A 15,287-nucleotide genomic window follows, 5' to 3' on the forward strand; every position below is an offset into this window, starting at 1 on the left:
TGCAAGAAAAATATTGAAGGTATTTTTTTTCATGGGGGATAACTACTTTAGTTCGATCGAGAATTTTCTGCAGGGGCTATGACACAGTAAATTGCTGTCAGGAGAAAACCTTACCTTACAGGTTTCTGAAAAAATGATTCTTAAAAAATCTACGCCTTATAGGTATATCATGAAATGGAGACTAGTTCCTCTATAGTTAGGTTCCTATTATTGGACATGCATTCCTCTAGTTCGGCGGGTAACCCATCGGCACCTGGTTGCTATTCTGTATCTAAAAACATTTATTCCATAAGTCGAGCTTAGAAGAGATTTCCAGGCGCATTTTTTGTGCGCAGTTTTTCCAATTTGAAAGACCATGTTCCGAAATTTGGTCCACTTTCCATCGAATTCGTGTTCTTAACCTTCTTCTTGAACCATCTTTTCGATAGCTCACATTCCACTACTTTTTGTGGCTTTCTCATCTACAAGACATGCTTTTCAAATTTTTAAGATAATCGCGTTGGTCAGAATTATCATTGAAGACTATCGCAAGAAGAGTTCCTTCTCATTGTTCTTTGGACCAAAAACTTCGAGCATGCATTCTGTTCAACAAAGTCAGTCCAAGTCCAACAAAGACAGTTGAGACTTTTTTACTAGAGCTAAGAACTCTCTTAAGTTCGATGCTCTTGCTTGTTAGGCAGTCCCCCTTGAACTCGCAACTGGATGGATCAATGGGATAGATCTGGATAGATCAATATTTGCATAGAGTCCCACCCTTACGTAGTTTGTTGGACGCATCGTTTTTGTCGATCACTGCATAGCAGACATCTTCTTTGTATTGCCTTTTGGCTATCTTTGCTTATGAAGGCGTCTCCTCATTAGTTGACGGTACAATATTCCTCTTTCGTGAGGTCCAGTTAGACTTTGAGGGATTCCAGGTTGTGAATTCGTTGTCCCAACCTCTAACAGAGGCATTTGCCTTCTGTAATTGAGGAACACCCTTCTTCTTAAGTTCGATTCTCTTGCACGAGGAGACAATGTAAATGAATGGAAAGTTCGATAGGGACCCACCCCTTGCAAAGAGTCCCACCGTTACTTAGTTTGTCGGACGCACCGTTACCGACGACCACTGCGTTACCTCCTGGTTATGAAAGTTCGGTGATCTTGCGTGAGGAGGCAAATGTTAGCCGCTAGCTTTCTATGGACTTATACGCCCTTTAAATTCGCAGCTGGACAGTATCGATGGCGTATATCCATGATCCTGAATCTCGATGTTGACCAGCCTCTTTTTGTGGGTCTCCTTAGTTAGTATGCGGACGCATTATTCTCGTCGGCTACTGCTTCCTGAGAACCTTCACATAAGACGGCACCTCCTTACCAATTGTTGCTACCCTCTTTCTCTTTCGTAAAAGCCGACCGGCCTAGATGCAGCGCATATCTTCTGGATATTGGACCTAAAAATCTCTTAAATCTTTTGGTTCGTTCCGATTTCTTTTATACCCTCCACCATAGTATGGAGGGTATATTAATTTTGTCATTCCGTTTGTAACTCAGCGAAATATTCATTTCCGACCCTATATCAGGGTAAAATTCTAAGACGATCTAGCCATGCCCGTCTGTCTGTTGTAATCACGCTATCTTCCGAAGGAATTGAGATAGGGTGCTGAAATTTTGCATAGGGTTGTATTTGGTCTGCAGGCAGGTCAAGTTCGAAGATGGGATATATCGGTCCACGTTTAGGCATAGCTCCCATATAAGGGTACCCGCCAATTTTCGGTATTTTGGGGTTCTTGAGCGCGTTTTTTAGCCGAATTCGCTGAAATTTGGTACATTGCGTTCTTATTGGGTACTAAATGTCTCCACAAAAAAATATAAGTATAGGTCTACTTTTTTTTGGTAGCCCCCATATAACGGTACCTCCTAATTTTCAGTATTTTGAGGGTTTTGGTAGTATTTTTGCACCGAATTGGCTGTAATTTAGTATTTTGAGTTCGGGTAGCCCCCCATATAAGGATACCCCCAATTTTCGGTATTTTGGGGTTCTTGAGCGCGTTTTTTCAACCGAATTCGCTGCAATGTGGTATTTTGTAGTCGTATATGGTAACAAATCTCCCTACTAAAAATTATTAATATTCGCACCCTTTTTGGCGTAGTCCCCATATAACACCCTTTTTATACCCTCCACCATAGTATGGAGGGTATATTAATTTTGTCATTCCGTTTGTAGCTCATCGAAATATTCATTTCCAACCATATATATAAAGTATATATATTCTTGATCAGGGTAAAATTCTAAGACGTTCTAGCCATGTCCGTCCGTCTGTTGTAATCACGCTATCTTCTGAAGGAATTGAGATAGGGTGCTGAAATTTTGCATAGGGTTGTCTTTTGCCTGCAGACAGGTCAAAGGAATCCAAAGTTCGGCCCGGCCGAACTTAACGCTTTTTCACTTGTTTATATTAGGAAAGGTCAGGCTTATGCTTCTGAGGATCAGTTTTCTGTTCGCACTTGTTTCTCCGGTTCATTTTTTGATTTTTCCTTGTCGTGAACTTAGCAATGTTTTGATCACTTCTTTCACCATCTTATCGGTCTGTTCACTCCTCCGGCATTCTTAGACGGTCTTTCTCCCGTGTCGAGATTCGAACTTTGAGTTCAAGTCCTCGCCTATCTCAGTCGGTTAGATTAAGATTGCACTTCCTCGGTGATCCTTGAACTCAGATCTTGTTTTGCCTGTCGGCAGATAATATGGAGGCAAAGCACCCACATTAATAGAAGGTGTTTACTCAATATCGTAAGATGGCGACGGGGCATGACTCGTGTGCGGATCAACTGCTCCCTGCCGCCTGTACCAAGTTATTTAGGCCCTGTAGCGTAATTTTTATTTTCTTCCAAATATATTTGTATTTGGTTCTAGGAGAATTTTGGTCCGGTCCCCATGTGTGTGGGTGATCGAACTATGCCATTACCTCCTGGTTATAATTGGTTGTAGTCAACATGCGTAAATTTTTATACCACAATTTTAATTTAGTTCATACAATTTTATAAATAAAATATAACACATTATTTTTTCTGTATATTTTATTTAAACTATTTCAACATTTTCTTTTATTATTTCAAATATTATTTTCCGGTTTTTTCTTTTTTATAATTTATATTTCTTCAGTTACATTTATTTTTATTTATTTATTTATTTCTGGTATTTAAATTAATTTATTATAATTATTATTGTTGTTCATGTTAATATTTCATCTAGTATTTATTACAAAAAAAAAGAAAACAATAAATATATTAATAATAATTTTAAACTATTTGTACCTAGAAACATTTAAAGGAGGGACCAAAAAAATGATACAAAGTAACAAAATATAGTTTTTGTTTTTGGTTTTTACGATATGTATTCGTACTAAAAAATACAACATTTTATATAGCTCCATTTATATAGTATATAGTTTGGGGGAATCAGCTGATTCATTTAGTTTGAAAGTAATTTGTTAATTTCTAAATTAATTTACTGTTTTTTCTCTAGTTTTAGAAATTCTAATATAAATTTGAATATAAACGAGTTTAGTTTATTTAGTTTTTTAATTAACATATACGAATATAAGAGGAAAACTCATTTATGTAAGTATAAACAATGTATTAATATTTGCGTAATAATTGTTAGTAATATAAATTCTAATTAGAAAATAACATAAATAAAAAAATTATATATTAAGTCAAGGTAAATATTTTTTAATTCACTTGAATAATTGATGTTTAATTGTACGACAATTCGAAACATGCGAAACACCAGTTTTTTTTTTGGAAAGAAAGAGTGGTGCGTCAAAATGCAGCTCTGAAAAACAAATGACTACCAGCTGACAGTACGTTCACACTGTCAATATTTCTTGATTTTACTATTTAAAAAGTATATTAATTACATTAAAGAGTAGATTTGAATCGGTTCGATTTGTTTCGATTCACTCCGTAGAAGGAACTAAGACATTAATTTCATTCCATTGTTCCTATTAGTTCGATTGTTCATTTGTTCCATGCTAGTTCATTGGGTTAATTAACGAGTACATTTAGATGAACGATTAGATCAAAGAAACTATATGAACGAATGAGACGGAGCTAGTACCGATCGTTCCAATTGAGAATTTTTCCCTTGAATTAGTGCTTTACGAAACTTCACAACTCTGTTAAAAATAATCTCCACCGTTTTCCACGGAAAATAAGAAACCAGCCAATCATCGCGTTGTAGGACCAAATGTTAATATAAAGCATAAATATGGTTATTTTCAGTAAAAAGTCCGTACGGCTCTGCATTATACAAAATCAAACCCAAAGTTACGGGATGATAAATTTTGCATTTCAAAATCTACCGAACTCAAAAAAAAAAACAGTGAGCGGAGCAGTATAGTCGGACGGGGCCGACCATACGATACCCTACACAACTACCACGGAACTCAAATTTTCTGGGGATGTTTATTCCGAGCCTGGGCAATATTTCGTGATATTTGCAGCCTCTTGCCCGATTAGAGTTAAACAGCTCCTCTTCCTCACACTGACATATTTTCCGAATATTACGAGTATTCAGTACAGCTACTGTCCAGATTCCCTTCGCCGTGGGTTGTGTTGTGATGTTCGGCTTTCATTTGTGGTTTATAGATCGACTCGAAATTAACACAAAAAATAAGTTTTCGGTCCACTTCATTCCAAAATTATTATCTGATCATTGCCGAAAATTATAGGCGTTGTCCTTGACCATATCTGGAACCTCATGGAACATTTCAAAACGATCAGCGCTATAATTCCGCTTTCTAGAGTGATAATGGGTTACTAAATAATATACGAATACGGAGATACCTGTAAATATTTAGGTGTAACTCCCACATCCGAGCACATACAACAATATAATTGGTCTTAATTTAAAGGTCAACCACTCCTCTTGGATATAATATCAACTTCTCGGGTCTATGTCATTCAGGGGTAAATATATACGCTATAGAATACAAATTTTGTAATTTTTCACACAAAAGTCAGGGTCCATTTGACCCGCTAGATATTGACCAATCTTTATCAAAACAGGTATGTTTATTCTTTGGCCCGATCCCCTTCTCCATGCAAAATTTCACGATGTTCGGGCCATTATTGCGGCCTCTGGAGCGACCAGAAAAACCGACAAAAATTTAGTATTTGGTCCATTTCATCCCCTAAATATTAACCGATCTTTTCCAAAAACAATAGGGGTCTTCATTGGCCAGAACCCATCCTACATGCAAAATTTCGTGAAGATTGGTCCATAACTGTAGCCTGTATCGTGTTTACAAATTATAATGGACAGAAGGACGGACGGACACACATGTCTAGATCGACTCAGCTAGTCGAGATATGACGATCGGTATACTTAAAGGTGGGTCTAGGACCAATATTTCGCGGCATTACAAACATTTGGGGCTGCACAAAGCTATAATACCCTGACAACATAGTTGTGTAGGGTATAACTACCTCATAGTAAATTTTGTGTAATGGTGAACACTCTCTCGAACTCTGGTATCAATCTACTACCCAGTTATGGATAATTTATAAGGATTTCGTAATAAAATTGGTACATATTTTCATCTCCTCTTCTTATATTACACGAATAGTCTTTGTATATGATTAGTCTGCTGTAACATGACCTATGTGATAAGACTGCCGTCTATCGCAGCGTAGAAACAACGTCAACTAGAATTTTTGCACTTGTTGCTGTCCTTGCTAATTAAGTGTTACCCTTTTCCTATTGATGCGGTATTTTTGGCATTCGAGGGAAATTTAATCGCCTCTTTTGACAAATATTCGAATAGCACAATGAAAGAATTTGTCTCCTCCGCTGCGATTCGTTCCGGGAACCATCGGATACAACTCACGTCATAATACGGGAGTAAAATTTGTGGTAATTAAACCGTGTGCTGATATAAATTGTACCAAAGCGCTTCTAGTCAGGCTAGCTACTGTAAATCTTCTGTTGCTATTGATGTTCTCCAAGGATTGATTTTCAGCCACATCAGTGTGAATACAACTCAAAACTGCTTGGAGGGTAGTTGCTTGTACATCCTCAAACAACTTGCCGTGATTTACAATTTCAAATGTTTTTGATCAGGCGCCACCATAACTCTTCTATCAGTAATCTATTCTGCTTGAGATCTCTCATAGTATGCACGAAAAATGAGTGAAAAGGTGTCGTCCTTCTTTGCTGCTTCCGGAATTCGTGTTGATAATCAGACACTGGGTAGTTTGGGAACATCAATGTATCAAGGGACTTATAGTACGTTTACATTGTAACGGATTTTGTTAACCTAGTGGGTTTCAATTTTCAATTCCATTGAATATATGTAAAATAAATCCTCATGAAGTAGGTTAACCCGGTTCTAATGTAAATGCCGTTTTAGCTACTGTTGACAAAAGTTATATCGACTTACGAGATTCACCCTGTCAATTTTCCAGACATCGAGGAATATAGAAATTTCTAAAGTCAAATTAAAGACTTTGGTCATTAAGATTTCATCGAAGACGAATCGCTATGTATAATGTTGTGCCTCTGGTGACACCTGGAAAAAGCTCCTCCCAATTAAAATAGTGCGAATAGTACATTTTCAGATCCGACACCTCAGCGCAATTAAATGCTAGAAGTTCAATTTATTTTTCTTGGATTCGATTACGACTTAACCGTTGTTCGCAATTTGCTCGGTTATCGATAGTGCATTACTTCAGACGCCACATTTTCCGATTCTGCTAGCCGAGTAATCTATTGATTTCCAGTATTACGTACAGACCAGCTGTCTGTCTGGCAAGAGTTCAAAGTTTTATCAATCGTTGTTTCGGAGAACTGCCCAATCATTCTAATTTTTAGTTAGCATTTCCGGGACATCATCACAGCGACAATAGGATTAGCAAAGAGCCAAGCGAAAATAAATATTAAATCCTTGAAGGTGAAAAATGTGGTGATCAGGCCGTTTCTTACATAGAAAGATATACATCTGACACCATTCGGTAAACCGAAAAATAAGTTAAAAGATAAAATACCTGTCTTTCTGTGGATTTTTTTTTGTTGAGGAGAGAGAGTTTCGTTAAACTGGAATCTATTTTTAGTATACAGTCCACATAAGATAAGGTACCAACTATAGAGGAACTAGTCTCCTTCCCATCGCATATAAAGTGCTACATAACGTACTGTGGCCAATGGTCTGAGGCCAATGGTCAATGGTCAATGCACTGCGCCAACTCTTGGAATAGACCAAACAAAAACACATTGACACATTCCACCTATTCGTCGATTATAAAGGCACATTCGACAATCCTATCCGTTCAAAGGTGTTTAAAGCTATGTCTGCAAAACGAATACGCCTATACAGGATAACTGGCACAAGGTCAGCTCTTGGATTGCTTGAGAAAACAATTCTCTGAAAGATTTACGGGACGATCTGCGTCGACGGTGAATATCGGAGTCGAATGAACCACAAGCTATACCATTTATACACAGACATCGACATAGTAAGACGTATCGAGCTGCAGCGACTACGGTGGCTAGGCCATTTTGTCCGAATGGATAATGATGACCCAGCTCATAAGGCATATAAAAGCGAGCCTACTGATGGTTCACGCAGAACGGGGAAGGCCAATAATAAGATGGAAATATCAAGTGAAAGATAACATACGAAAATATGGTCTTTCAAATTGGAAAAATTGCTCACAATATCGAAGCCTTAGGAAATCTTTTCTAAGCTCAGTTTTTGGAACAAATGCAATGTAAATGATATGGGCTAGCTAGCGAAAGTCAGCGTTTTTTCTCAAGTCTATTGTCAAAAACTTCTACTTTGTTTACGTTTTTATAATGCAGGGCAATTCGCAATAATTGATTTTGACAGCAAACATGAGGGGCAGCTGGTCTCCCTGGATAACCTTATTAACAGGCCATGGTCTGATGTATTAACCCTTTCAGTGTTTTTGTCGAATATATTCGACATTTTAAAGTACTCTCTTTCTTTGCGATTTTCGGTTGTCCTATGTACCGTTACTATTGATGTTTTTGTTTTTGCTGAAAGACAGACGAAACTGTCCGAGGGTTAAAATGAAAATTGCTATTTTTCTAAACTCTATGCCTTTATATGATTTTAAATACAAAATTTTAGATTTTTATTTCGACAATTTTTTTTGACTCTGAAAGGTTAATCCTCTCTTCTCGATTTCCGTCTGTTATTTCTTAATTGTCATTCAAGCTATATCAATGACAATAAGAAAGAGTTTTAAAATGATAAATCATTTAAGTCTTTAAAATGATCGATAATCGTTAACTCCGAACTGCGAAGAAAATGTCTTCGAAATGTTACTACTAAAATCTGGTCTGTTAAACATAAATTTAAATGGTTTGGGAATTTTTCTATGGTATTTATGGGGAATATCTTGATCAGGACTACAATAATTAAAATCATTTTAAAAATATACCAGTAACTTAATTTAAACAAAAATACTTTTTAACAATTTCTCTATTAAAGACTAAATAAAAAATTATACACTTTTTAAATATTTTATTATCTGTTTGTTATAGATTTAGATTTGTTTGTATTTTCGATAATTCGATAACTATTGAAGTTGTTAGATTCACATTTTTTTCTAGATTTGTTTCATTTTGGACTAATTGAAGAATTTTTAATATTATTTTGTTTCAATATTTTATTTATATCTGTGGAGGAGACAACCAAAAATGTTGTTTTTATTTTCTTTTCCAAAAATATTGTATAGAATATTTTGTTTGTCTTATGATGTTTTATTTTTGTTAATGCTGGGGGGGTTATAATGCTTTCATGAACTATGTATAGGTTATGTTTCATTGTTACTTTTGAGGTTATGTTTTGTTTTGCTTTTCTCGGGGTTTTTTCATGTGGTGGTTTAGTTTTTTCACTTTCCTTTTTGTAATCGATTTTATGTTAAGTATTCTATTATTTGTTTTAATCTTATAGTATTTTATTTGTTTTTTCAAGAAGTTTCGTTTTGTAATTATATGTTGTATTATTGTTTTGGGATTTATTTTGAAATGAAACTCTTGGAAGGGCATATTATTATTTTTTTTTCTTTTTCGTCTTATTGTGTTTTTATTTATTTTATGTTCAGAAGAAAACAACAACAAAAATTACAGAATTTCTTAGTTAACGATTTTATATTTTTTGTTTATTTTATATTTGATTCGTTTGCAGTTCATTTCCTTAGTATTTAGTTTTTTTGTTATTGATTTTCAAGTAGTTTTAAATTTATTTTTTATTGATTTATTTATTTTTTTCTGTTCTGTTTCTTCTTAATAAAAAATATGCAATTCGAATATGTTTTTTAAACCTTATTGTAAATTCATTATTAAATTCTTTACAAGTCTACACGTTGTATATATTTTCTTAAACTAAAGGGTACGCACACGGCCATTGTGAACGTTGCACTAGAATTGAAAATGTCAATGCCAATAAAAACAGCTGATCCATACTTGAAATGTCAATTATTGAGACACAATAATTTTACAGCGCAAAAGCTGTAAACATTATTTCTATTTTGAATTATTAACACAAACATAGTAAATATCAAGATCTATTAATAACGTCACCAAGGTAGCAATCGAAATCGGAAAACAGCTGTTTTTTTTCTCAAGTCTAATGTCAAAAATTTCTACTTTGTTTACGTTTTCATAATGGGAGTCAATTCACAATAATGCATTTTGACAACAAACTTGAGTGGCACAGATATTCAGCTGGTCTCCCTGGGTGACCTTATTTATAGGCCATGGTAAATATATTAACCAGAAACTACAATTGTGCTGTCTACAGGAAGTATCAGCTGATCCAAGGCCAGATAAACCACAATTTTTATTTTGATATTGACAGTATATTGAATGTAATGTAATGACTATTCGGTACACAAATTACATTTAGTATGACATGCAAACACAACTGCTTAATGTCACATGAAAACGTCATCCAATAAAAACAGCTGATTCACACTTGAAATGTCAATTATAGTGACACAATCATAAAAATTGTGGCTATTCAGCGCAAAAGTTGTACAAATTATTTCTATTTTGAATTATTAACACAAACATAGGATATATGTCTGTATGAAGTGTCAGTTGATCCAAGGCCAGATCAATCAGAGTTTTTATTTTTAATATTGACAGTATGAATATGGATCAGCTGTTTGGTTTGTTATTAAATTAATTCAGTGATTTCGTCCACATGGCCAGTACCCTACATTATTTCTATTTTATATTTTAATTTTTTGTCTTTTTTATTATTTTTCTTTTTAATTTAATAAATTATTGTAGTCAATTTGTTGTTTGCGGAATATGGTTTATATGAAATGATAACAAATTATAATGACATAATTATGATCTATAGAAGCGATGGAATCAAAACAATAATTGGCCAGATCTTGCTGGTCTTGTTAAAAAATACACTTCGGTCTAAAAACCTCAGGGACAAGAACTGATCTCTTATATACTGTCGAAAGATATGTGTAAAATACTTAAGCCAATGGTGAATGACATTATTGGACCATACCAATGCGGCTTCAGACCTAGAAAATCCGTCATGGACCAGATTTTAACACCAAATCATGAAAAAGACCCACGAAAAACAAATCGACAGATGCCAACTATTCGTCGACTATAAAACCATGTCTTTATGTCGGCATATCTGCGAAATTAATACGGCTATGTAGGATAACTTTGACTGGCATAAGGTCAGTAGTTAAAATCGGATAGTATTTTGTACACCAAATAGCATACGAGGGCTGTTCGGAAAGTTCTTAGCCTGGCACAAAAATCGCGGTATAAACAGAAAAAGTTAAGGAAGTTTGGAAACTTCCAACAAATGTTAAATTTGGTTTCGATCTGGCAACTCCTTCATTTAGAATTCACTGACGAGGGCAGACGAAGCTGGCTCTGATATCAGGAATACGAGTGCTGAGTCGAAATCTTTCACAAAAACCGGGAATCCCAAAAGGACCAACCGGTATTTGCGAAAGAGGAAGATGACAGCAACTGATGGTAAGGAGCCGCCGTCTTATGCCAAGGTTGCCAGGAAACGCTATCCAGACGAGCTCTGCTATGCAGTGAGAAGTAGTCTGCCAAAGTGGGTCTGGCAGTAAATAGAAAAAGGTGTTCAAAAAAGACGCATCCAAAACTAACTATGGGGGTGTTCCCCTAAAACAGAAGATGAAAAGAGGAAAAATAAATAAACTTACGGTACAGAGCCTAAATAACTCAGTACCGGCGGGTGACGTTGATTTGCCCACGAGTCACGTCCAGTCGTCATCCTGCGATCGTGAGCAACAATCTCCTACAGATGTGGCTATCTTGGCATCTGTAGTCGAAGGTATAGCTACAAGCACTCAGCCTTCGGGCAAAACCAACTCGGAGTTGAGGAACCACAGGGGAAAAGCAATCTCGACCCAGCCTTCAGAGACAGGAGGGAACTCAACATCGAACTCTGAGTCTGATCATGATAATCAGGCAAACATAACCGTTTTGAAGAGCCAGAAGAGAGAAGAGGCTGACAAGAGGAGGTGAGTGAGGATATCGCCAAACTCACAACCAGGAAGAAGCAATTGTCTGGGGCACAAAGGGGGAACAGGATGAACAAAAAGGGTGAGATGCAGACAGAGGCTCAAAAGGATAAGCCTGACCTTCCCTTCACTTCTGCGGAAGCGGCGAAGATAATAAGGTGAGAAGGAGTCTGCCAAAGTGAGTCTGTCAGTAAATGGAAGAAAGACCAAGTTGATGGTATCAAGTAGCAAGACGTCCAATCGACTCGAACCAACTGTGGAACTTGAAAACTACAGCTTCGAGGTAGTGGACGATGTATTTATATACCTCGGTACCTCTATAAACAAAACTAATAACATCAGCTTTGAAATCCGGAGAATAATAGTGTTGGCCAACAGATGCTACTATGGTCTGAGTAAGCAACTCAAAAGCATGACCACCTCTCGCCAGACTAAACTCACACTCTACAAGAGGCTGATACTACCCGTGCTGTTGTATCAATCTGAAGCATGACAGATCTTGGTGTGTTTGAGAGAGCACAGCGACTACGTCATGTTATGAGAATGGATCCTCATCCCCCCAACTCCAAAAAATACGAAAGCGACCCAAGTGATGCCTCAGGCAGAAGGGAAAAGCCACGAATTCGATGAAAAGATCAAGTAGAAGACAACCACTCGGAACATGGTCTTTCAAATTGGTGGGTGGAAATTTTATAGATGCCGAGATGTTCTTCTTTCTAAATCAGGTTATTGTAGTAAGATACATCGATTAATTCCAAAGTTATGGTCTCTAGAAGTGAAAATCAAAAATTTTCAGAAAGGGGGATTTTTGGGGTTGTTTTAACTTTTGGACAATAACTCAAAAATTAGGCTCGGCTATACTGAAATAGTTAATGGGAGATATAAAGCTGCGATTTTTTCTTTCCAAAATTATTCCAATTCACTCATTGGTTACCAAATTATGGGCTCGAGAAAATGATTACCAACATAATTCAGAAAGTTGGTTTTTTGGGTATTTTTGATTTTTGGTCGATAACACCCAAATTTTTGTCAGATTTACCAAAATACCAAATGGAAAATATAATGCTGAAATGTTCTTAATTTCCAATCGACTTATTTTAGCAAGATATAGCCATTAGTTTCGATGTTATGGCCTCGAAAAAATGTTTACCCAATAAATTTGGATTTTAGGGAATTTTGGAAGCTTTTAAATTTTTATACAAAAACTCCAAAATTTTAGTCGGCTATAACAGAATATCAAATGGGAAATATACAGATGAGAAATTCTTTTATTCAAATCAGGTTATTTTAGTCAGATACACCCATTAGATCCAATGTTATGGTCTCTAGAAAACGATAAGGAAACAAATATTTTATGTTGAGAATTTTGGGTATTTTTTATTTTTGGTCGATGCTTGAAAATTTTTGGTGGGCTATATAAAAATAATGTGAAGCAGATATGAAGCTGACGTCTTTTTCTTTCCAAATTACGTTATTTTATTAAAATATATCCATTGGGTCTAGAGTTATGGCCTCTAGAAAATAATTAGCAAAAAATAATTATTTCATGTTAAGATTTTTGGGTATTTTTAATTTTTGGTCGATAACTGCAACATCTTGGTCGGCTATAAGGAAATAATGTGAGACAGATATAATACCGAGATGTTATTATTTCAAAAACAGGAGATTTAAGTAAAATTCATCCATTAGTTCCGAAGTTATGCTAGAGTCCATAACTTCGGATTACGAGGGATTACGAAAAAAGTTTAGAAGTAGGGAATTTTGGGCTTTTTCAACACACATCGGAGCCTGTCTAGGTTTTCAACGTTGATTTCCAGTGAAGTTTATTTGATAGGCTTATAATAAACTTCACTGGAAATCAACGCTGAAAACCTAGACAGGCTCCGATGTGTGTTGAAAAAAGCCCAAAATTCCCTACTTCTCACTTTTTGCGTAATCTCTTCTAGAGGCCATAACTTTGATACTAATGGATGAATTTTACAAAAACCTGCTGTTTTGAAAATAATAACATCAGATGAATTAGTCTTCAGGTATTTTTTATGCCTATTTCGAATTTGTTTAGTTTAGTTGAGTTTAATGCTCGAATTTGTAGTTAAGGTTTAAGATCTGGCGCCCAATATAAAAACTAAACTCCGGTGATTCAAAAATAATATTATCTACAGCAAGCCCAAGCAGCAAGCTCACTAAAATAAATATATATTTTTAATAATAATAAAATGTAAAATATGTTGTGCGAATAAAAAATAAATAATTGAACAATCGATGAAGAATTAGTTAGCATTTGAAGTTATTATTTACACATTTATTAAAACAAACAACAAAAATAACACATTTATACTAAACGATTTCATTTGTCATTCAATACAAAAAAATTATATATGTATGTATATATGAACTCGTATGTATGCGCACTCATCAAGTCTAATTTTAAAAATTCAAAAACTTCTAAAAGTTGGTATAAAAAATATTACAACTTTTATTTATGTTTTTTTAATTTATTTAATGTTTATTTTATTTACTTTTAATACTTGTTTTTGTTTTTAATTGTTTGTAAACTAAGTAACAAAAATTATATTTCACTGTTTGTTTATATTTAATTTATTTCATGTAATATTAACTACATTTCAGAATTTGTATTTACTATATTTGTTTTTTTTTTATATTAAATTTCTATATTTATTTCATTTTCTATTTTTTCGTTTTATACTAAATTCAGATTTGTTTAAAGGGTCTACAAAATATAAAAAAATAAATATAAAATTTACTAAAAGTAAGACATACATTTACAATAGAGCTGAGTAACAATTTTAGAACATAATTTGCAACATAACCTATATAAATAATACCTTTGTATGGAACGCATTTTTGCATAAAAGGGTGGAATGTGAAGAGAACTGTTTAAATTTTCAAACTTTTGTTAATTATCTATTTTTAGGAGCATCAAGTTTGTGCCTAAAACAATCTCTTGGCAAAACACTTTTAGGGATCATTAGAATATAGAACAAAAACATAGCTTGTAAACATCATACAATTAGTCAAGCTAGGACAACTTGCGTTGACAACAAAAACAAAATATGTATTTTGATATTCAGATGGTTGCTATGACCTACCTTGTAACAATTATACGATGCCTGTAAAGTTATTCTATTAAAACTTGGAGCGCTAGTTTCTACTGTGACACAAAATCAAGATCATGGTCTGTGAGCGGAAAACACCGTCAGTGGAAAAATATATTATTTCTTTGTTTGCGGCAATTGCAATTTATTTTTGAGACCCCATTTCTTCAGTCAAATTGAATGAGAAAGTTTTTTGTAGAACCTATCCTCATTATACCCTTCACCACAGTGTGGTACAGGGTATTATGTCTTTGTGCATATGTTTGTAACAGGCACAAATAATCGAGATAGACCCATGGTTCCTTTTGAGAATATGCATACAATCACTTTATTTATGTATGTCCGTCCGTCTGTCCGTCCGACCATGTATTTTTGTTAACAAAGTACAGGTCGCATTTATGATCCGATTTGGATGAAATTTGGCACAGGTCACTTAATTGGCCCAAGGACGAACCCTATTGAAAATGGGAAAAATCGGTTCAAATTTAGATATAGCTCCCATATATATTTTCGTCCGATTTAAGGTAAATGGTGTCCCAAAGTCCCTATATATCTTTCGATTTGCACGATATTTGGCATAGAGTACTGAATTAGGTCCAGAATGATGTGTGCCAAGTTTCGAGAAAA

This window comes from Musca vetustissima, unplaced genomic scaffold (assembly GCF_032173495.1).
Source record: "Musca vetustissima isolate MV318-11 ecotype Yass unplaced genomic scaffold, APGP_CSIRO_Mvet_v1 utg3079, whole genome shotgun sequence".
Classification (NCBI taxonomy): domain Eukaryota; kingdom Metazoa; phylum Arthropoda; class Insecta; order Diptera; family Muscidae; genus Musca; species Musca vetustissima.